Consider the following 24,711-nt stretch of genomic DNA (forward strand, 5'->3'; position numbering starts at 1 on the left):
CTCGCCCGGCGGGGAGCCCAGCCCTTGGCCCGAGGGGGAGCCGGGCAGGGCGGGGCGGGGGCCGCTGCCGCTTCCTCCGCTCCGCAGCCCCGCGGCGGGGCTCGGCCCTCGGGCAGCGGGGGGACCCCGGGCCCGCTGCTGCGGTGGGGGGACGGCGGTGGGCCCGGCCTGGCGGGGTCCGGGACCCTCACCTGGCACCTGCAGGTGATGGATGCCCGGAGAGCGGCCACAGGAGCCCCACGCCCCTCATGTCAGGGAGCACCTTTATGTCTGAGCTTGGACACCTCGGCGAAGGCGAGGTGTCCTGGATGACTCCCCTTCTCCAGGGGTGGCTCGGCCGCTCCGAAATGAACCCCCCACCCCGCTCCCCTCCGTGCCCCACGGCGAGGACCCTCAGGGGGCCGATACCCCGAGCGGGGTCGGTGGGCAGCGCTCCCGCCGGAGGGCGAGGGGAGCCCAAACCCGCCGTCCCTGCTCGCAGCGGGGCGCGGTGATTGCATAAGCCGGTGGATGCCGGTGGGGAGCTCCCACTGACATGCAGTGTCCGTAGTTATGCAATGCGGCCGTGCCGGCGGGGAGCTCCGGCCGAGGCCACCAAGCCCTGCCCGTGCCATGCCAGGAATCCCTCGCCTGGACCACAGCAGGAGTGACTTGTGCCGTCAAACATGCTGTAATGATCATGTTGACGAGTTCGGGGTCCTGGGCGGGGGGGAATTGAGGAAGGCTTTCTTCCCGCTTCCTCACCGCTGGGGTTTGATGGCATGAGTATCTCTTTAGAAACGTGACACAGCAGATGGACTTGGCCTGCGCTCTGCAGGACCTCGCACAGTTCCCTTGGCTTTTCGTGCCTCATGCCTGCACACTGGGGTTGGGTTGGTCGATGCCGCTGTCCTTCTTCCTCTGAGGCGCTGTGGGGATTAATTATATTGAGTAAAGTGAAGTGGAAGAAGCTAAGTCACTGCAATATTTAAGGTTTCAATATGACTGTGTCCATTGGGAAACGCTTGCAATCAGTGGGTGATGCCATCTGAAAAATCAAGAGGTACTGAGAGTAAGTGCAGATTGTGCAAGTGTTTAGACACTTGACTAACTTTTTCAGCAGTGCCCACTAATTTGGGGATGTTTTCATCTCTGGATGCCCAGCTGGAGATGGCTCATAGAAGCTTATGTTTGAGCATACAGCTCTACTGTAAGTCCTGTGCTGAAGTCATGGCTTCTTCAGGTGTACCGGCACAGCTGGGCACGAGGGCAGTGAGCATCCCTGTGGCCCAGGCCTCAGCATGGGAAAAACCACTGGACTCTTTTCTTCATGCCGAATCACTGGGTGTCAGCTGCCACCACATGGAAAAGCATCTGGCTTGTATACTGCCAGGAGACTGAATTCATAAATAGTGCAGTAACATGAACCCATCACACAACACAAACAGCTGGCTTTCGAGTGGGGAGGTGAGTGCATTCACAAGTTCTCCGCAAAGTGGAACTGGAGTTAGCTTGATGGGTTTGTCAGCTCCTGAGTGCTGCTTACCGCACCACAGTCTGATGCCACCTGCATTAGGCTTTTTTTTTCCTGCTGGCCTAAGAGGGAACAGAAATCACCCTGAATTTGTTTGTTTGTTTGTTTTTTAATTTAGTTGTATGGTGTTATGCATTGTCCCAAGAGCTCTTTTCAGAACTCCTTGTCTTCTGTGCTGTACAGGGAGCCACTTTGTTGGATAAGATTAAATTCACTGGACATAAAATCAGGCCGGCCAGTTATTTGTGCCAAAGCACAAACTTATGAAGAGAGAGATAATCATTATGTCTTTGTTTTGTAGCTGGTTTTAATTGAACTTTTTCATTTCAAAATAATTAAATATCAAGTCTTGTCTATTTGGCTGGCTGCTTTGCCTTGTGTTTGTCTTTTTGGCATGTTTTCTGAAAACTAGCACAAATGCAGCATTTATTTTGTTGGCCGTGGATTGTCTGGAACAACCTGCACTATGAAATTACGGTGGGAGAGAACATTCATCAGTTTTTAAGGCTCTGGTGGTCTGTGCCTTTCTGTTTCTGTGCCTTGTTCTCCTCTTACCCCGTAACAGCCCAGGAGGTTATTGAGAATCCCGTGTACAGTACAAACAAGGTGAGGCAGCCAGAGCAGGAGCTCTGCCTCTGTGTGCCGCTGTCCTGCCTGCGTGATGGTCACTCCTCTGGTTTCTCCAAGAGAGATGTTCTCCAGCAGAAGATTACCTGCCTCTGCAGTGCCCAGCAGGCTGTGGAGCAGGATTCCATTTCTGAAATGGCAACACTGTGCCTCTCACCCATGGAGGGGCCTCCTTGAGACCCAGCTTCCCAGCCCCTCTGCAAAGATCTGCAGGGTAAGTACTGCACCTGAACTCCTGTACTTGTTCTTCTGAAAAAGGAGAGGTCTGAGCGAAATCTGTTCCCTCACTCATGTAGTCCTTGTTAAATCATCTTCACGAAATAGTATTTTTCCCATTCAGTATTTTTAACAGCCTTCTTGGCAGGGAAGCTCTTGAGTTTTCATGCTTGAGGGCCTGAGCTTGCAGACCTTGTGGCAGTAACTGGAGCAACATGATAAATATTTGTGCACCACTGAAGTAGTGCTGAGGTACAAGTTACCAGACTTGTCCGGTTGACCAAGTGCAAAAAACATTTTGGATAGGTATTGTCTTCAGTTTCTTGGTTTGTACAGCTTTTTGCCCAGTGGGAGCCTGGGACTCCTGAAATACAGAGAATCATATAAAGATTAAAAAGAAGTGACATGGTGTGAACACCGTTTGGGAGCATTTAATGACATGCCCAGCCCAGCCACCAAAGCCATTGCTGAGAACTGGCAAACCCAGAATTTCATCTTAATCCCAGCACCTTGTATCTTGCAGCCACTCCCTTTGATGATTTAAAAAGGTGTATCTAATTCTTAGCCGGCCTTCACCAGCAAGGAATGCGGCACGATTGCAAATTTGGTGTGGTATAATTACCCTGCCTTTCTTGCCCTATTACCACTGACACTACTCTCCTCATGACTGGGTTTATAGGCTGACTTGTAGAACCTCTCTGGTTTGTTTTGCTTTTTTAATAACAATGTTGAGAAGATGGGAGGTGTTTGCTGGTTTCATGGAAGCTTCCTTTGGTTTCTGGGTGGCAAAGCACTCAAGTCCTGTTTTTTTTGTGAGACTCGGAAAAAGCTGAGTCATCCAATAAAGGAGAATGTCTTGGAATAAGTTTGATTCAGTGGTTGGAGCCAAGTGTTCAGAGGAATTCCTCCTTTTCATAATTACAGCAGTAAAATGGCAATGCTGATAACCAATTTGGGTTGTGTGATTTTTTTTTTTTACCTCTGTATCTTTGCCACTGCAAATCCTCAGGCAGAGGTCTATTTTTTTCAGGCACAGATTTGTCCTGAGTGGGTGTTCAAGGCAGGACTTGGGAGAGGATAGTAGTGACAATGAATAGGGGGTTGGAAGGGGCAAGGGCTGGAGAGCAGAGCAGATGTTGTACATGCCTTGTTGCAGTGTGGCTTCAAAGTGTTCCAAGGACAGGTTCCTCTGGCACTGTGTGCCAAGGCTGAAGCATGGGATGCCGTGTACTGGTGGAAATGTTCCCGAGCCTGCCCTCCCACGCTCATCCGTGGGAAAGACAAGTGACAGTTATCCGTACGGACAGCGTGGAGAGAGTGTTTACCACGCCTGTGCGCTTTCACAGGCTAGTGCTGTCACATCCTCATGGATGGAGGAGGGAACCCAGGGCCAGGAGCAGCACCCCTCTCCTGACATTTATTTCATGTGGCTTCCTTGCTTCTTGTTGCCCCCTGAGTTATTACGGTCAAGAGTTTTGCCCTTGGGGGTTCGGTCTCTGGCCGTGCACAAATCCAGTGGAGAAGTCAGTTTTCTGGGGCTCCCAGTAATGGGTTGTGAAAACTGGTGTTTAAGGAGATGGTCCTGGTGACTGAGTTGTTTGGTTGCACACAGAACCGCTGCACATCTGCTGCAGAGCAGGTGTGTATCAGAAATACCTGTCTTGAAGATTGTTTACTGGAGTTTGCCCCAGAAGCCAAGGGCATGTACATAAAGGCAAGTTGGATATGGCATTACTTGCTGGTTGAAGGCTGTTGACATTCAGGATCTTTCAGCACTTCCAATCCTTTCTACAGAGAATCAATGTTTAAGTGCATCACAGGCTGGTCTTTCCTGCTCTGTCTTGTTTGGCACTTCTTCGGTATTTTCCTATCTCAACAATTTTTTCATGAATCTCATAATGTTGGTTCTTTTGTCTTTCAGTGTTGAGGCCTTTGTCATTTCACAAATACCTGGCTCTTATTTTATTTAAGCTGCTTTTTTGTTGTTGTTGTTGTTGTGGGGTGGGGGGTTGTTTGGGTTTTTTTGTGTGTTTGTTTGGTTGTGTTTTGTTTTAAAGAAGCCATTTCTAGCAATTTGAGAATTTAGCTATTTTCATAACAACTGAAATCTAGTGGCAAATAAAAAGGACCATTATATACATGTATTTAAAAATCTTGTGATTTGTCAGTCCAGCTTCGGCAGGAGGGGATCAGGACTTAAGGAAGCCACCTCCAGCTCACTGCTTGCCTCTCCTCTTTGCAGACAGGGAGTCCCAAGGTGCCAGTCAGGAGGATAGAGAGGGTTGGAGAACCACTAGGAGCATTGGTATGTCCTTGCTGTTATGTGGGACAGGGAGTCTGGGAGGACAGAGAATCCTGGCTCTGCCATGCTCAGGCTGCTGCTGCCAGGTGGCAGTTCACTGGTGGCCCTTTTTGCTGAGGGGCTGCTTTCTCAAGGGGAACAAAATCCTGCCTCCTCCTGCCTTTCCAGTTTTCTCAGAGTTCTGTGGCTGTTGTTGTAGGTGCTGATTCCTGTTCATCAGCTGGAGTGTGTGACTCTTGTGCCCCCCCCCCCAGGTGATGTCCACAATAAAATGATCTTTCCTGTCTTCTGACTGTGCTGCCATAGGACATCCTGGGGTGAGGAATTGTTGTTTGGGGATGAATCTTGGGGGAGAATTGAGTTTGGGGTCATTTTTTTTGTCCCAGCACCCTTCCCAGCAGGCAGCAGGGTTGAGTTGAGGTGCTTTAGGAGTCAAACCAAAGCAGAATATCCCGCCCATGTGTGGAGGTTGTAAGGCACCTGTGAAAGTTGTTGTCCTAGTTAGAACAGCTGGGACCAGTTCATCACTGTATGGGTGTAACCCAAAACTGTGTATTGTATAGCCTTCCATGCCATTTCCCAGAAACTGTTATCAATAGGCCATTTACACCGTCTGCCCAGAGCAGCCTGACTCCTCAGGCTATAAACTGGGTGTTAAGAGGCCTGCGAGATAGGAGGATGTTCCTGTCCTCACACCCATTGTGGAACTCCCCGCTCTGAGGGAGGCACTGGGCATTCCTGCCTGAACTGAAGGATATATATAATCTTGGGGTCTTGGGACTTTTTAACCACTTGTGGGATTCAGAGGAAGACTGCAGACCACCACTCTCAACCAGACTGCAACCACCACCCTCGACCGGACTGCAATCACCACTCTTGACCAGACTGCAACAGCACTCTCACCAACAGGTTTTCCCCTCTCCTTTTACTTTGGACTCAGGGGGCCCAACAAACACCACTCTGTTCATGCCCCAGGGTGCTGGGTTATACATTTGGGTTTTGTGGGTTAAAACCAATTGTTTGTCTGTATAATCGTACTTATTGTATTATTTTATTAAATTGTTATTCTGATTTATAATCTCTCTTTGGAGTTGGATTCATTTCCCCTGCTGGTTTACCTTTAAACCAGCACAGTCGTCTGATCCAATATCTGCTCCAGCAGCCTTCCCTAGAGCAGGGTGGCCAGGACCAGATCCCGGAAAGTTTAGGGGACCTCCTTAGAGCAGGGCCACGTGGTCAGAGCAAGGGCAAGACATGGGCAGGACGTGGTGACCAGGAAGGGCTAAAGGGCCTCTCACAACCACCATCACCTGCAGCTTGCTGTCCCCTGCAGCCAGCCAACACCCTCTTTGCACACTGGGTGTTGGACAGTTTCCTCAGACCCCTTAACTCAGGGCAGTGGGAGAGATTCACTTCCACGCTGGGCAGTAGAAATGTGTCAGCTCACCCAAAAAGCCTTTGAAACAGCAAGACCAGCAGCTGGACTGCTGAGGCTTCCATGCATCCTGGTGTGATCCAGTCGGACACCTGCACCCTGATGGAGAAGGAAGGACGATCACTCTCACCATCCTCTCTGTATTGCTCGTAAGTGCACAAGTTCTGAGTTGCAGGTTGCCTGTTATGAGTTAGAGAACGTGGGTGTTTGAAACCTGATGAATTAAGTGGTAAATGAGTGAAATGACGTGTTAGACTCGTATGTACAAAGGGGATTGAGCCTTTATTTGCTGGTTTTTTTTGTTTACTTTCCTAATGAGCTCATAAAATATAGTTGAACTTATGGAGTACCTTGTATCCAAACATACTGTGACACTGCTCAGTCCAGAAGAGGTTTCCTGTAGCTTTTCACTGTCTGCAGGACAGGGTGGGGGCTGTTTACTACACTGAGAAGCTCCACAGGGAATATTCTTCACCTGTAATTTAGAAGACCTGCCTTAATATTTCTGGGTTTAAAGTGCTTTCTGCAAATGAAGCGTGGAACACGGGAATCACATCTTTACATTTAATGGCAATACTGCACTTGGTTGTATGTGGGCAATGCAGTCCCTGCATGGATTTGCTGGACATCACTGGTTTGTCCAAAGTGGTTTGCTGGTTTTGGGTGCACCTGGAGCAGAGCCAGCATCTGACTGAGTCCTGAACATCTGCAGGTACAGCCTGAGACTGGCAACTTCCCTTCATCCACCAACAATGCCAACAGTGCCTTCAGAAAATTCCATATAATCAGCACGTCTGCCCAGGCTGGGAAATGAGGCCGTTCCTGGGAAGAAAAGGGAGAGATGGGAACTGCTGGGTGGCTGACCAAGTCAGGTTTCCCTGCCTGTGCACATGGGTTTCAGGTGCTGTGTTCCCACCCAGGACTTGTTGCAGTCTGAACTCCTCTTCCCCCCTGGATCATATGAGGTCAACATTTCGTAAGAACAATGCTTTGTCCTTACAGGCATCCTGCTGTGCATTGCAGCAGTTCAGAGCTAAATAATTTATTTAGGAAGCATGTTTTGTACATGACTTAGAAAATGGAAGAGAAGAGGAATATTGCAACAGCAAACTGTGGGGTGGACAAATACATCCTGCTCTACAGTTCCTAAGCATTGCACTTTGCCACTTTTGTTTCAAAATTGCTTTCTCTCCTGTAATTATCTTCAAAAGAGAAAGCTGATCCAAAGTGTTTCCTTTTTTTTTTATTTTATTTTATTTTATTCTTATTGTTCAGGGTGGCTCACTGATTTCCATTTTCAATAATAAAGGTGAATAAATAGTAGAAAAAACCCACAACGATATGTTACCAGTATTCAAAATAGAGAGAACGTGCATATGTGCCACAGCACACTTCGTCTGTGGACATCAAAGTGTCTCATAGAGGTCGCAATCCTCGTTTCAAAGATGAGGAAACAGAGGTGCTGAGAGGGAAAGTGGCTTAGCAGGTCAGTGGCAAAGCAAGGCAAGAGTCTCCCGAGCCTGTATTGCAGGCAGAGGTAAGGGAGCGGAGGAGAACAAACCTGTCCTCACCTAATCAGGACAGCCAGGTCCCAAGTGCAGTGAAGGCACAGTGACACTCCAGGGAAAGCACCAAATCATGCCACAGGCTGTAGAGCCAGCAAAGCCTGGTTTCCTCCAGTTTTGTGTCTAGTATGATAGTCTGGGTTTGTCTGCTGTTGGCCTTTGATGGTATAGTCATGGAGTACCACTGTGGCCTTCCTCTCACCAAGGGTACTGGTGGAGTCTGGCTCCTCAGCTTTGTCGTCTTTTTCCCCCAAAATTTTGGGTACTTGAGAATTTTTGAGCTTTTCTGTCATCTGTGGTCACTGTGAGACATTGGAGGCACAAAGAACACATTGTTGCACACACACACACAGGCATGTTTGATTTGGCATAGAAATTTGGGGTTACCTTATCCTATGGAACTATGCAACCAGTCAACACTTTAATATTGTAGATCTGTGACTTTGAACATTTTTTTCTTTGTAACAGAGTTCTGAAAGTGGATAAAGGGTGGCAGAGCAAAGATGTTCACAACGTTGATTCAGTAGCCACTTATGGAAAAATGTTTCCCAAGGGAAGACACAAAATTTGGCTTCCAACTCTGTAGCTGCAAATCGTTTGAGCCCTGAGATGCTCATGACAAAGTGAGATTCATGTTATTCGTTTGATGAGCAACTTGAGTGAGAAGATTTCTTCATGCCTGGAGCCATGGCCCCTTGGGTCATGGTCCTGTCACATCTTGTTACCCAGAGAGAGGGAGGTTCAATGGGAATTTTGATGTTAAAATCTAAAGTAGTTAGCTTTTCAAGCTTTCTAGATTTGTGAATTCTGAAAATACTTTGGGGACTTGTTGAGCTTCCTTGATGGCAAATTGAAACATGCTGATAAGAGGTTGGTTTTCTCAACTTTAACAAACGCAATAAAGGCAGGCCATGGATTGCACAGGTCTGCTGGCCAGAAACCGAGACTAAGTGCTCTACAGAACACCCCTGGTATTTCAGGAGTGCTTCTAATGGCTCAAAAGAGAGCATCTTGCCCTCTGAGAACTACAAGACAGCTGCTAGATGAGTGTATAGAGTTTCATGGCACAATGTGGCCATGCACTAATTGAATGTCTTGGAGTGTCTCTCATAAAGGGATTTGCCCCTGAAAGATAGACACAATTTGGCAGATTGTCCTACTCTACCCATATTGAAGGAAGCAGCAAAATCAATGGGAGTTTGCAAGTGAAAGTAAGTTTGTTAAACAGAATTTTTTTCTCTCTCCACATGCTGTGAGTGACACTTCCAGGGGGCACTGCAGTGATGGGATGCCTGTGTGTCTGGTTACTCTTGGAAGGATGGCTTATCTGGAGGAGAAGGCCCTCATCCATTAGCTTCTAATCCACTGGTTGGCTACTGAATGTTTTTCATCGCCAGGTGATTCAATAATGTTCTTCTCTTAATACCAAGCCTTTTCACTGATTACCAATATGTTCCTCGGACTAGTGAGGCTTTACAGGCTGTTGTTCCAAAGCAGTTATTTGGAGAACGTACACAGATGATGGTGGAGGAGGGATGCAGGAAAATCCTCCTTCTTCATGCCTTACCAGGAGAAAAATTCTTTTTACTGTGCTAGGTGGTCTTTAGGTGGTCTTGCTCCTCTATCTCTTCTGTGTCATGAACCTAACATTCCTTGCTGGATGCCCAGTGGTCTGATGTCAAGACAAGCCAAGAAATCTTTCCTTCCCTCCAGCCAATGTGGGTGCTTTGACAGGAGGTGCTGGTTTGTTCTCTGTTAGACTGAAGGTGGCATTTCCATGTCTGTTTTGCCTTTGGTGAATGTCACAGTTCCCTTGGTTGATGCACTGCCTCTTGGCGTGACGATGTGAGAGCTAAAGCAAGGAACAATCTTCTTTTGTTCCCATATACCCATGGGATTCAAAATCCACCTTGAGGAGGCTCAATGGAGGGGATCCATTTTCTTAGTTCTTACTGACCATTTTAGGTGTTAATTGCAATTACCTAGCAATTATGGTACCTCCTATTGGAGGTGTAGCTGAGGAGCTGGGGTTTGGATATTTCCTTGCTGGATCCAGGCACGGGGGCGAGAGGTGTAGGAGTTTCTGTCGCCACACCTAAACCCTTTGCCAATCTGGGGCCAGAGTGCCCAGGGTGATTAGTTGTTAATGATGGAGGAGCTGCCTTGTTTGTCCACTAAATAAATAAATCATATTTTCTAGGTGTTTCCTCCTCCAAGTCTCTCCCAGCTCCTTCCAACTTCCCCACATCACTCCCTTTTCCTAATCTCCCCATCTTTTCTCTGTCTTCCCCCTGCTGTTTCAGCTCTGATGGGCAACTCCTAGGGTGACAGAGGGCTTTCCAAGGGCAACCTGAATGTTCCGAATGTCCCTGCACAACCCTCTTCGTAAAATCATCCATGTCAAAAAGTGATGGTTTTGCCTTGCATTGCAATGATCACATTTAATTATTAGTTAAATATCGAGGTCACCAGCCACTCCTATCCCTAAAGAAGCATTGTGCCTTTTAAGCAAGTGAAGCTGGAGGGCAAGGGCATTTAATGATTAAACCATTAGCAGAAGAATTGACCTTTCCATTTGTCCTTCAAAGCCAAGGTTGCCATATTTCCCCAGAGCCTGTGACCTGTATAGCAAGTTAGTGTCCTGCTAGGATGGCTAGGCCTGAGGTGCCTGTGTTTCCTGCCACCTGTTTCAGGAACTGCGGTGTCTTCAGCGTCCTTATGAAAAACAATTCAGACAATCCATTATGTCTTTCCAAAAGCAGAAACGCAGCACAATGGGACACACCAAAAGCCATTTTGAAAGTAGTACACTAGTTAAATGGACAGACCCTGCGGACACTCTGAATCAATATGCAATAACACTGGTGCTGTATGAAGCTTTTATTCCATCAGAGCAGCTCTGTGACATTGATTTGTGCCAGAGAATAACTGGGGAGCTTTTCTGTGTGAAAATCCACTGCCTAACCAGGCAGAATTTTACAGCACAAAAGTGGTAGTGAGATGTTGGTGCTGATTTCTTCCATGTGTTCTAAGAGGGATATGTTTCTGATCCTCTTTGCCCACAGTACATCTCCTTTTGAAATGTTTTGATTTTTTTTCTGGAGGAGCATTACTCAGGGAAAAAGTTGATTTTAATGACAATTTTATGATGTTCAAATATTGAAGTCTTTGCATAGCAAAGGTACATATTTTCATAGCATAAAAATGCACGTGTTTACATGGTTCTGGGAATCAGTAGAAATTATGCTAGCAAGAACATGGGGTTTTGTTTATATATTGGAAAAGCCAGTACTGTAATTGAATATAACGCTAAACAAAAATAAGCCAGGTGCAATTTTTCACTCACAGGCACCCAATTCAAATATATTCTCACCATCACTGTATCAACGAGGGCAACTGTGTGGAGCCAAGTGAGTTGGAGTCAGACTCACCTCACCACCTTCAGCTGTCACACTTCAGCAACATCAACTTGATACTGGAGATTCTTTGTATAAAGGAATTTAGGATGAAATGAACTGTGGTCTACAATTATCTATTTCTATCTGTTGCGTTTTAAAGGAGCACAGAACTGCCACTTACAGTGTAAATATCCAATATTGGGTGGATAAATCCTGTGTTTGACCCCTGAGATACTCAGTAGGTCTCCAGACTGCCAGTCTCACCTCCCACTCACCTGGGCTCAGTGCCTGCGGTGTATATAAAGCACCAGTCCCTGCTCAGCCTGTCTTAATTAAAAGCAGCTTTATTATCTGATAGGTACCAACAGAATATAACCTGCGATCCAGAAGGCTCCTGCCCTGGGGACATTTCCCTTTAAACAGATGGCAAGCAGAAAACATGCCAGAAAAGCTCTGCCTTGGAAGGCTCCCCTTCAGACATAGCATCACTGCTGGCTGGTGTGGGCGCCAGTTACAGAAGAGGTCTCCAAGGCTAAGGCAGCATGGAAAACCTGCAAGGGAAAAACGTGAAACCAAACGAGGGAAAAAGACGCGACCAATTAGTATTCGCCAGTGAGGATTTTGTTTCAGCCCGTCGCTCTCCCTCTGTGCCTAGCACTGTACATACACACCATGTAGGAGAGCAGCTCTGCCCAGGAAGGTGTAGCATCCACACAGGCAGGAGAAGGGGTAGGGGACGGCATGTACTTGGCTTAATTTTGCAGACTTGAACCAGATTTCCCCAACTGACGTCACAACTGGTATGAGGTTGGTGGGGATGTCAGCGGCAGAGGCAGTAATTAAACCCCTGTCATTCCAGCCAGAGGCACGGTCACGTCCTGTTCCATCTGAAGCAGAGTTGGTCTGACACAGCAGAAGCCTTTACATAAGCAGGCCAGATTTTCATTTTTGGAGCAACAGTTTCAGAAGAGCTCCAGACAGAGTTTGTCGCTATTTATAAGCTGGGGAGCGAGCGCGCTTGTGTCGCCTTCTGTCTCGCACTTCACCAGGTGACGTGTACGTCAGGGAGCCAGGGCTGCTCTTCCAGCTCACCACGCAAGACTTCTGTTTGCATTCCCATTTCCTCTGTGTTTTGTGCTGGGATAGCAGAGGTTTGCACTGGCATGTGAGACGTTTTCTCATTGCTCCTCTACAACCGCAGTCGCGTTTCAGAAGTGTTTTGGCACGTTGCCCTGCTGGCAGCCCATGACCACAGTAGCAGCTTCTCAGGCTGAAATGTTTTTGTTGCAATGCATTAGCCCATCTCTATTCTTGCACAAGCTTTTCCTTTCCCCCTCCCCTCCATCTGCTTTGGTCCCATCAGAAGGTGCAAACACTTTCCAGGGAATCTTTAATCTTTTTCAACATTTGGAGTGGACCTGAATTGAAACTTGTCAGGAAAAGAAACTTAGTTGGAAAGACTTCGTGTGTTTCTTGGCTTGTTATTCTGGCTGACACCATCTCTTGCAGATGCAGTATTGCAACAGCAGTAGTGCAGCAATACACTTACAATGGCCTGGTACATGATTGTTTGTAATGAGAAGAATCATACTGACATGCCTACCAAACTCCTGATGTGGTCATTGCCTATCCCATGAGCGTGCTTTTCTTGTAGACACACTCACCCAGTGGTTTCCTGGAAAAAAAAAGAGGCTTAATGCTGATAGTCATTTTCTAACAACACTTAAAACTGTAGGATAATTAAGGTTAAATGCTTTAATTCGTTGGTTCCTTTTTCAAGTAAAACTATTCATTCAGCAAGAATAGGGACAATAGATGACTCCCCATGAGTTCATCAGCTGTAAATCTAGGGTGTAAAGTAAAGCAAACACATCATAAAACTTCTGCTCTGTTTTTTCCCACCTGTTTTCAGACTACCTGTCTTTTTTTGGAAAGTTTATTATTTCAGGACTTTAAAATCATGGGCTACACATGAGGAGCAAGTATGATGTGCACATGGAGGACACTGAGGTCTTGATTTGAAGCAGGAGTGGGAAAGGCAGAATGTTGCTATCCTTGGTGAGAAATAAAGCAAGCTAGAGAGTAGTAGGCTGAAGAGGGGGGCATGCATGGTTTGGGGATCACTGCCCTAGTTCAAAGCACTTATGCAGATACTTGCCTGTAATTTAAACCCAGACCCAAAGCAGTTAAATACCTGGACAAACACAAAACTCTAAGCCTGCCACCTAAACATGTGCCTCTGTGCTTTGCTGAGTCAAAGCCTGCACAGTGAGGTGGGTTGTGGCAAGAGCATTGCTGGGCTACGGGCTCGCAGACTGGGACCAGCAGAGCTGGAGTATTTTGTAGGAACTCAGCTACCAATGTCAAAATCTGTAGAAGCCGCAGTCTCCAATTAACATCTTTAATCTTACTATCTCAAGCCTTTTATCTTCACATTTTCTTGTCTGTTTGTTTGTTTTCTTTACATTTGTTTACATATACTGAACTGAAAGTTTTTCTGGAAATGCTGGTGTAGCTTTTAACTGCAAGAATGATTCACTGAGAATAATTAAGTCAAAGATCTCGGCATCTCTTTTCGTTGTAAAAAAGGTGGTGGATATTCTGTGATTTTCTTGAAAGATTTTTCCCCCTGAATGTGCATGTTTACACTCACACCCACACAGACTCACACACATTTGCAAATGCAGACACTTCCCTCTTCTTTTGGAGCTTTCAAGTTCTGGAGCAGCACATCTGACCTGTACAATTAACCCTTTCTGCTTTGTACCTCCTTTTTTTGTGTCTGAAAGCAAGACAGAGGTTTTGAGGTTTGTGGGACTCATCCTATAGGTTTTTGTCCATACCATAAACCTCTTGAGCTTCCAACATGGAGCGGGCAGCTCATGAAAGCAGCAAGAAAAGTCTGTGCTGCAGATTAACTCTTGAAGTGGTTCAGGCTCCATCTGGGATGCTGCCAGTTGGCCTGGGTCAAACCAGGCATTTTTCTAAGGAATTAAACAGCATAGATCTGCTCCCAGGGCTCAGGATTGTTCCCCAGCATTGTTTAGTTTATTAAGTATTGCTCTTGATATAGAAGTTATAGCTTGCTCTCATTTTACTATCTATTAGCAGCAAAAGGAGTGAGTTCTGCCTCAGACTTTGTAAGCCCTCAGGAGTATTCTTAGGTAGTAAATTAAGCCTGGACCTTGCAAGTCTGGAAAACAAGCTCATACAGAACATAAGGGGTAGGATTTCCCCACTGGCCCTATACATGAAGTCTCTCACGAAACTTGGAGTGGCTCCTTGCTGTAAACATCAGCAATACTTGAACTATTTGCTTTGCAGAGCTTGCAGTTTCATTTCAAATTTAGGCACCTAAAGAAAAACCAAGGTGCTAAACACCTTTGAAGAGTAAGATCTTATTTTTTTCCCTTGTTCTGAAGAAGGTCACTTATGCAATGCCAGAATCCCTGTAGCTCAGTACTTCGCACTGTTATTTCAGAAGTTAAAAGCTATGATGGTGCTTTTTAATCACTAGCACAGCGTGACAAAAATCCCAGTTGCTTTGCAGTGATGGTCATATCATTGCAATATTAACAGCTCCCTTAGGACGTGTGCAAGGTAACAAGTAGGCTGGAGGTGAGCTGGGTTCAGCCAAATAAACACAAGGAGACCACAGCAGAATATGGAGTCACTCACCCTGTAATTATACTCCTGTTTTTTCTGCCTTGTCTGTGAAGGAGAGTCGCTGAAACAGAAGAACTTTCATGAAATCAGGGAGGGCCAAGATTATTATAACTAACTATAACAACACTTGGCTCTTTGAGGGCTTTCATTCAAATGTCTCCAAGCCCTTGCTCTTCACAAAGAGAGATAAATGTAATTATCACAGTTCTAAAGTGAGGAAAGATGAGGCTTAATTAACTGCTTGTGGATATACGGCAAATCAGTAGCAGAGATGGGAACAGAAACCAGTTTTCCTGATTTCCATTTGTGCTCCAGTCACTGAATCCCAATGCCTTCTCTATCAGGCAGCAACTGCAGTGGGATACACAAGACAAAAATACTAAGGGGGCGAAGCTGAGTCCACAGACAGTCCCATGTCCAGCTGAAGTGGCTCTGGGATACACCTGTTGCCTATGGTCTGGCATTTAGTGAACCCAGACTGGCATCGGGAACCTGCATGTTGTATGCGTGAGAGACAGTTTGATATCTCATACTGTCCTCCCAGTAATCCTAAAGTTTACTCGCAGGAAAAGTTCCTGCTGAGGCATCACCTGGCTGCTCTCTGCTGCTCCACCCCTCCAGCTGTACTAACCTGGGACTGGCTTTATCCAAGTCAAGGAAGTCAGTGGTCTAGGATGAAGCCACAGTGATATACACCCTACGCCATCCACTGAGGGCTCTTGCTTTCCAACCTCTGTCGCTTTTGTTCCAACAGCAGGAATGTTCATGCAGGCTCAGACAGGACCTGCGGCCACTGAGCCATGCACTGGGTGACTCCTTGTTCCAGAAAACTGAGCCACGCGCCTGGGAGAAGAGGCTGTACTAAGAGGTGCAGAGATGAGATAAGCCAGGCACTGATTCCTCAAAGGCAGCATTTAGCCGTTGTTTTCCCAAAAGGCTGATGACGGAGTAGGATAACCTTGAAGTGTTCTGTTCCGAATAAACAGCACCAAAGCAGAGGAGAGGATCTTTCTTTCACCCCTCTTGCTGACTTTGGGGCAGGTATATTCAAACTCTCTGTTTCCACAGCCTATACAGGTGCTGTGTCCTCCTTAGGCACCGCCAGCTATCGTAACAACTCTGGAAGTCAAGGTACTCACGGCATCTCCGCAGGCTCTCTGGAATTTTCTCCACCCATTTGACTTAGGGGTTTTTTCCTATGGTTGTGGTAGAAGTTGTCTCAGCAACTGAGGAGAATTCATTGCTACACAAGTGAGATCACTTTCCTGTTTCGGGTCAAAATATAACCTTGAGTCTTTGCAACAGATCAGACTGCTCTCCCTGCGGCTCCCTGAGCACACTGCTGTGTGTCTGCAGCCATTTATCTAACTCCAGGAAGCAAATCAAGTTAAAATGCCCAGAACAAGATATTTTTAGCCTTTACTCATGACTTATTACATTGCAGCAGTGAGGTTTTCAAAACAAGAAGGTATTTCTACTCCAGGCTGAAATAACAGGCTTTAGCACACCCAGCAGGTATCTTGCTGCTCACAGACTGGGAAATACCTGCTTTTGCTGAGAGCAGAACTACAACTGTGGCAAGGGGTGACTTTGATGGCAGAAAGAAATCTGTAAATAGGAATAACAGCTTTTGCTTCCAGCCACAATTAGAAGGCCTATCTAGCATTTGGTCAGCTTCCTACAGGACAATATAGATGTCATTGTCATCCCACTAAAACTTAAAGGTGACAGAGGAAACCTTTGAAAACTAGCTGTCTTAACTAGGGTGAGTCAAAGTGGTCACTGACATTTTTGGATGCTATATACAAATGCATGCATGTACATGTATGTGTCTCCTATTGAAGATTTTCCAGTGTGACTTTATGTTCAGGGCTTTCAGCTCAGATGGCACCTAGAGATACCCATGTGCTGTTTTTTGTCTCAACTGCTTGAAGAGAGAAGTGGAGACTCTGGCTCAGTGGTTGCCTGATCCATCACCCAGCTATTTTATCCCAAGGACATATTTCAAAATAGATGTCAGTAAAGTGCTTATTTGTGAGAAAAAACGTGAAGAGTGGAGGAAAGCAAGGAGGGAGGCAGCAGCCATCACCTGAAGGCGCTGTGGGTGGAGATGGTGCTGCAGCTGCCCTGCATCCCCTTCCACTGTGCAGATGCCAACAGCTGTAAGAGGAGCCCTGGGTGTACCTTGGGCTTTGCTGGCATTGCTGATTCCAGAAGCTATTCTGGAATGCCACCTGCTGGCATTTTTTCCTATTAACTGCCCTAAAGATGAACTGTTGTGTGGTTGCACCCCAAGCCTGGAAGCAAAGACACAAACTTGACATTGTCAGTGAATGTCCTTCTTGTTTTTTTGGTTTTTTTTGGAGAGGCTGCCCCAGGGCCTTGTGAAAAGCCCAGTTACATAAGGGAGGGATTTTTTATGTGGGACTAGGAAAGGGGATGCCGATGCCAAAAGAAGCGACAAGAACGGAGGCGGGTGAAAGAAACAAGGGAAAAAATAAAACAAGGGAGAAAAAAAATTTGTAGGCACTAGTGAGGGATAAACTAGAGGTCTTCCCTAGCACAGCTCTGGGGGAGGAGGAAGTTTATACCCATCAAGCACCAGTTTAAATAGCCTTTAAAAAGGAGCATTTAAGTCCATGATTTTTCTTTTTTCTGTCAAGGTTTATATGGCACTGATTAAAAAATAACCCCACATCTTTTTAGTTTTTGGCTGCAGCGTTTTAAATTGGAAAGGAAGAAGAGGCACAACTTCTGACTGCTCTGCCTTTTGGCACCAACACCGAAATCTGTAGCGCTGATGCTTACAATCCCTGACAGTCCCAACAGCCAGACCGAAGAAAAGAACAAAGGCCCATAGTGGTCAGTCGCCCTCATTTACACAGCAGGCAGAGCTCTGCACGCTGCTGCTGCATGCAATGGGAATAAGCCTCCCAGCTGCCATTCTCCTCGTGGAGCCACAATCCTGCTCCTCCTCCAGCTTCCCAGCTGTGAGCCGTGGGATTCCAGTAAAAAAACCCCAACAAAGTCCCAGTGCACCCGTGAGTCCTGACTGCTCTGAGCAGCCTCAGTGGGGACCTCCACCCATACCCTCTGTGCAGCAGCTCTGTTTGAGCCCAGCCTTCAGCTGCCTTGCAGGTGGGTTGGTCCCTGGGTTTGCTGTCCAGGGGTGTGGGGTAGCTTATCTCCAACCCTGTGGGCTTGGTTCACCCCTTTGCTCTTTCTGCAGCTATTGATGAAAGCTGCTGCCAGGCACTGTGTGGATGAGGGCACTGCCTGTGCTGGGATCTCCTCGTCCCCCTTTGTGGGGCAGTGCTGCTCCCCAGTGTAGATAAATGTTATTGATACTCTGCCATTTCTTGTCCCTCAGACATTTCTTGTCTCATCCAGGGTTTTTTTCAACAGAAGTTTCTCTTAGTATGTGTTTAATTTTTTTTTATTTTTATGTTATATTCCTCTTTTGTTCTCAGGGTAGTCTCACAAATTTTCTTTTTTTAAGTGCTGTGGGTGAAATGGTTTCTCTGAAACGTGTCTACAGACTGTACTGCCTGATGATGAAATCTTGCTGTCTGTGACTGCCATGAATGAGTATTTTTGAGCAATAACCTCTAGCCTTATCCAAGACACAAAGATCCTTAGACAGTCTACTTGGGAGGCCTTAGCTTAGCACTCATCCTTCTGGAATGGTCTGAGCTCTTTTCCAGGCTTCTATTTTAAGAGACCAGTTAACTTCTGGGCATAAGTCTGACTGTCACTGATGGCTGGGAGGGCAGAAATGTAACAGGGCTGTTCTGGTGCTGTGCATTGAACAGTCTGATCCTGCTGGCATTTCTGGATAGCCTCCTGCTCAGTGTCAGGATGGTACAGGCAGGAAAGGCTCCTGGGACTTGGATGGGATTTCGTTTGGTTTTAAATATCAATTTCCTTTTTTGTTGGATGTAGAAGTTGATGTATAAAAGATTTATCTGGCATCCCTTGGAAGTGGAGTGTGGTGCACATAGGGTTTGAACATAGCATAATGGCTTTTAATATTTGGAGTTTATGAAGTGATTATGATGCCTCTCCCCCTAGCAAAGCTGGAGTTCTCTTCCTTCAGACACTTTCTGTTGTATGGCATATTGCAAAAGAAAGCTTTCACTTCTGTGCCATATCACCCAGGGCTCTCCTTTCAGGTGAACCCTGCCAAGTGACAGATGTGTTCCTGAAGAACACTAACATGCCTCAGAACACATCTCCAGCCAGAGAAGCGTTCTCTGATTGGGCAAGTGCTCTTTTTACGGGGAAGTAAAGTAAGAAGGAGATTTATAGCCTACACTGATATAATGTGATCCAGCTGTGACAGTCCTTTCATCACAGTGAATGATGGGTCTAGTTGTTATTACTTTGCATTGTTACTGTAACAGGTAGGTTTGATCTACATTTGCCACAAAGGATGAATGTGTTTGGAAGGATAACACTGGAGTTGTTGTGGTTCAAACCCACTTAAGAAAAGCTGTCCTGCATGTCAGGTGTGGACTGTTTCATGCTGATGAAAAAAAGCCAAAAACCACAATCAAACCCTCGCTGTTGGAGTTTGCTCTTTTTGATGTGTGTTTCCTAATTTTTGACAGTGGAATTCCTGTGTTCTGCTTCTCACGTCTTTGGTGAGGTCTCTGAGAAAGTATCTGTGGTCAGAGCAAGTCTTTTAGCAATTAATACTAGCCCTGATTCTCCTTGATTCCCAGTTGCTTACAGGTAAGTTGTTCAGAGTGGGTCTTGTATCTGCTGATGTTTTAACATAGGAGCTTTGCAGGGTCATGTGGCAGACTGGCAGATTATGTGGCCTATAAATAATCTCTTTTGCAGTAACAACCATCCAGTGTCTTTAAAAAGAAAAAATACACTTGGTGAGAATGATCCTGTGTTTACCTGTAGGACCTGGCTCTCTCACTTCTACAGACTTTCAAACAAAATAAGTCATGATATGCCTCAACTTGTATGACAGTCTGAGCTTCTAATGATGATGAAAGAGGGGTGGAGACTGACTGACTGACCAGTCATCTGGCCCACATTACATGCCAGTCAGGTGCCTTAGTCTGTGAGACTACCAAAGCCTTGTGCTGATGGCACTTTCAGACATTTGGAAGCTGTAATGCAGAAGAAAAGGATGTTGTCCTACTATCCAGAAAGCTGATAGTTCAGCTGTGTTCCCAGGCATGACAGCAAGCGTGCAGTGATGGCACTACTGAGGATTCTGACTGTAGACAAGCCTCAACAGAATAACCAGATCAAAACTGCTAACACCATAATTTCACTTAAAAATTAATTTATAGGAAAGAGGGAAAGGAGGAAGGGCAGTTGAATTGCAAAAAGTAACACCATGATAACCCTGAAGGGTGTTTGGACTAAGACAACACAGGGTTTTGGTGTTTAGTGGAAAATATGGTAAGAAGATGATGTTGCAGAGTTGATGCACCTCACCAAGGTGCACAGGGCTTGGGCTCTCACTATCTGTTTCTGGCACTTGTGGGAGCTCTGTCTTCATCGATCTGCTCTTAATTGTTTTCAAAAGAGGTGGATGATCTCACTTCTGACCTTTCTGGATGCTTCTGATGTTCTGAGGTTTAGACTGGATATTAGGAAAAATTTCTTCACTGAAAGTGTTGTCCAGCCCTGGGACAACCTGCGCAGGGAAGTGGTGGAATCACCATCCCTGGAGGTATTAAAAGATGTGTAGATGTGGTGCTTGGAGACATAGTTTAGCGGTGGCCTTGGCAGTGCTGGGTTAACGTTTGGACTTGATGATCTTAGAGGTCTTTTCCAACCTAAACAATTCTATGACTCTACACTGCCCAAGGAAAGAATTCCAGTCCCTCCACAGAACAAGCCAAAGGACAAGCTAAGGCATCTCCTGCTAGAGCTCCCTTTTTTCACTTCTAACTTCACCAAAATTCCCTCTTCAGCTGCACTTTTCCCTTATTGCTGCCATTTTCCATTGTTTCTTGCTTGCCTCAGGCTTAGCTTGTTTCTGAGCAGTTACAAGAGGTCTTGATGGTTTTGATTAAGTTGAGGACGAAACTGTTGTTTTCTCTTAAATTTCTGACTGAAATAACTTTTTGATTATTTGAACACTTCCATATTCTGAAAGGAAGCCTGGAAATCTGGCTGGAAGATCAACATGGAAGAGTGGGTGTGCTTTTTTTGCCTTTGGAAAGTAACCAAATGATTCTGTTGAGTTATAGGTCTGAAAATACTTTTTCACATCCTTATGAGAGAGGAGAGGGTAGATATTGGCAGAAAACAGCCTTTGGAAATGGTATTTTCTTGAAGGGGAAGGGAGCAATTTTTTGGAATAGTGAGAATGAGACAGGTGAGCAGATGGACAAGCAAGGATGAGGGATGTGGGAAAGAGAGTGAGTGAAGCTTGTATTGTAACATATACACAAGAGAGCAGAGGGACTGCTGCCTAAAATTTGCCACAATACACAGGAATTTTCAAACTCTGCATTTCTGTAAGGCCAGCAAAAGGCTGTGTAGTTTGTTGCCAAGTTTGTTCCCTGCTCTGGTTCACAGCAAGTGAATGGTATTCAACTTGTGCCATGATCTCATGTGGTTAAGACCTGCGTGATGTGGAGGTTTTTAAAAGAAATACTGGTACTGGTATGAATGGAAATGCCTGGCTGAAGACAACAGAAAAATACCCCAGCAGTTAAAGGAGTGGCCTGTATTAATTGCTGCAGAACCACCCCATGTGTTTCATACAAATAAATAACCAGAGGACAATAAACAAACTGAAGCCTTGGAGATAAGCTGACAAGGTGATGACCCACAGTACAGAAACTGTGAAATACCCAGATGAGGGTAACAACAGACTCAGTTTTGCCTGAAACTCTTGAGGTATGAGGCACAAAATCACAGTATCCACTGCTGACGGGTATAAAAGATGCATCCAAAAATAAAGAAGAGCCCGTCTGGGAGATGCAGGGAGGTCGGGATGGTGTTATCCCATGTGCTTCCTGCTGCACGTGGTTGATCCTGGCCAGCTCTGTGCATGTATGTTGATGGGAGAGTGGAAGTGGGTAGAACCAACTTATTGGAATCTTATCTTATTAATAAAAAATAGCCTTCCCTATCTGTAAGGTCTTACAATGAGTTTTGTTCCACTAATTTCACACAGTAATGAGACTGAATATTCTAGTCCTGCTCGTAATTCATGTAGGAGGTGGTATATACCCATATGATGGCATTTTATATAAACTCCAGTTGCCTTTGAAAAAGACCTAGATAATTAGATTGCAAAATTGCTATGTTAGAGGAATATTCATGCAGAAGTGAGGCACTCAACTGCTGGGAATGGTAGTCATCTGTTTAAGCTTCATGCTGCCCTCTTGTAGAAAAGCCACTGCCATCAAAATGTTTCTCACTTGCTAAATGCTCAGCTTGAGACATGCATTGAATGCTGCCAATTATAGGTGACACTGCTGCATTTAAGCATATAAAATGCCACCAAAAAAGTGCCATAAAGAAAATCAGGCCACTCAAGTTACCTCTCAAGCTGGTTTTCTGCATGAGAGGTTCTCACTGACCTGGATGCTGCAGCTATATATGAAGGCAGCTCTCTGCTCTCACAGAAGTCAGAAAAACTTCTGCTCTGGACACAATCAAGGTGCCTTCCATCCCTTCCTATCTGTCTCTGTTCCTGACCATGCTGGGTGGCCATGTGGGCTCTGCAAAATAGCCATCTCTGCCCAGTGAGAGCTTGGAGACAGCTGTGCTGCTGTCAGTGCAAGGGGCTTGTTTCCTGGCTGCCTTTTGCTCTTTTTGGTGGAGTTGTGGGGAGAAAAAAAAAAAAAAAGCTTGTGAAGCATTCCAGGGTGATAGTGGTGAGGGCAGAGAAAAGCTATCCAGGAGGGTAATATGTCTGTATTCTTAAAATCAAGATATAGAAGTGACACTGAGAAACAGAGTGCTGAATGAACGCTGTTGGTTGTATCACTCCTTCAGTGACAGAGGAGGATGTGGGAGAGCCCTGTGAGCAGCAGTAGTGCCATGGGATTGAGTAAAATATACTTTACACAATTAAGAAGTTTATAAATTGAAGATATCCAGCCATATAAATGTGTCTTTGCTTATTCCTGCTCAACTCTGCTGTTTTCCTCATCTCTTCACAGCCGCACTGTTTGAAGGGGTGGGTTGTGCAGGTGAGTTTCTGGTTCCTTGTACCTGCCTGCTGCTGTGCTCCTGGTCTGATGCTGTGGATGCTGCCTGCCAGACACCAGACACTGCTGCAGACTCTTGGGCTGCCCTCGAAGAAGGAAAACTCACCAATAAGTAAGTGAGAACATCTGGGGAGAATATTTTCTGTTACTTCTTAGAAGTTTAGCTTGAAGACAGAAGTGCATTGTCTTTTTTCCTCTTTCTCTCACAAGAATGGGCAGGGGTTAGTTTGAATTAGTTAAATGCTTACAATAATGTCCTTAATCAGAGTTCAGTGGAAAGATTTGGAGAACAGTCAATGAATTTTAGCATGGCAGCATCAAGTCTGCTTGAAAATAAGAGGGTAGTGAGTTCCTCTTACTCTTATTGCTCCCTCAAACCTAGGGATATTTCCCTGCTGCCAAAGGGTGGATCTGTTCTGTTCTCCAACAATAAAAAACAGATGATTTTCCTTCTTAAAATACCCGAAGGGGATTGCTAACACAGATCCGCTTCACCGTGTGCCCATCCTAGTGTGCACAGCCAAATCCCATCCCTCCCAGCAGCAATGAAAAGCTAATCCGTGGCATTGAAGGCACCCAGATTAACCCACTGCAGGATTAGGATGCTTGAGCTGTTGTTAGAAGATTAGTATATTTGGTTGTCAACACTTGCTGAACTTGGCCTGAAAATTATTTCCAACGAGGTCGCTGACTCTTGGGTGCCAGTTTGCCTGGCACATTAGGAAAGGCTGGAGTTAAAGCAAGTGGCTGCAAAGATTAAACTGGAGCTCTGAGTGTGCAGAATACCTTTAGGATTTAAACCTTCCATCACTGCTGATAGGCACAAAGGGCTTTGGCAGTTTCGTCAGAATTGCTGAGCTCCTGCTTTGCTGGGGAAGTGTTTCTGGAGCTTTGCCTTCTGGAGTTTCCTGCTGTTGACAGTGTGTGGCATTATGTGGGTGACCTGCCCACAGATGAACTTGTCCCAGTTCCTGCACAGTGCAAAATGAGTTTATTTTGAGGACAGGATCTCCACAGGGGCACCTCTAGGTAGAAAGCAATTGGCTTCCACTCCGTCCTGGGACTCAAATTGTCTGTTCTCATAATGTTTTATTTCAGCTACTAGCAGGAGGATTCATGGTTTTTTTAAAAAAAGGGTCTTACTCTTGTCAGCAGGGCAGTAATACCAGCACAAAGTCTGCTCATGCTATTTCAGCACCTTGTAAGTGCTTGCATGGCTTTCCAGTGCATGGAGGAGTGGCAGTGGAGATGTGGTCCCCTTGCAAGCAGTCCTGCTGTTGTGTGTGAACTGGTGTCTGAGGTGCCCTGATGCTGGGGAGCACATCATGGTGCTGCAGGGAGTGTGCATGGGGAGGGATGGGCATGGTACAGCTCCTCTCTTTCTTGCAAAGCAGCTATTTTCCTATTTATTTTTTTCCCTCTGTGAAATTGCAAATGAGAGCTCTCAAGAGTCTAAAGATAGACCCTTCAAAGATTTTTGGCAACACAGAGAGAGTATGTGTTTTCCTCTGTTTATCAGTGGAAAAGTGCCATGCTGGTAAAATAACTGTTAGTTGGAAACTGTTTTTCCCTGTCATGAGCCAGGTGAATATGAACTTATTATTTTGATTCAAAGCAGCTTGTCTTGAAAAGTACCAACCACTGTCTCTGTCATGGAATTGGTTCCAGTGATTTCATTCAGTGTTGCTGCAACGTATCTGGATTTCAAGGCACATCCTTTTGTGAATGTGGATTGTATCATGCTTCCCTTTGTGCATACAAACTTCTGCAGCCATTTCTTGTCTGAAATGT

The 24,711-nt window shown here is 45.7% G+C and overlaps 1 long non-coding RNA gene across 1 annotated transcript; it reads left to right on the top strand.

The window, feature by feature from the left end:
- The first annotated feature begins 149 nt into the window (after positions 1-149).
- Positions 150-5,736, top strand: LOC135410837 (uncharacterized). The gene is made up of 2 exons (XR_010428901.1): positions 150-2,354; positions 4,599-5,736. It is a non-coding gene; the product is annotated as an uncharacterized LOC135410837 (long non-coding RNA).
- Positions 5,737-24,711: the final 18,975 nt, after the last annotated feature.

This window comes from Pseudopipra pipra, chromosome 3 (genome assembly GCF_036250125.1).
Source record: "Pseudopipra pipra isolate bDixPip1 chromosome 3, bDixPip1.hap1, whole genome shotgun sequence".
In the NCBI taxonomy this organism is placed as follows: domain Eukaryota; kingdom Metazoa; phylum Chordata; class Aves; order Passeriformes; family Pipridae; genus Pseudopipra; species Pseudopipra pipra.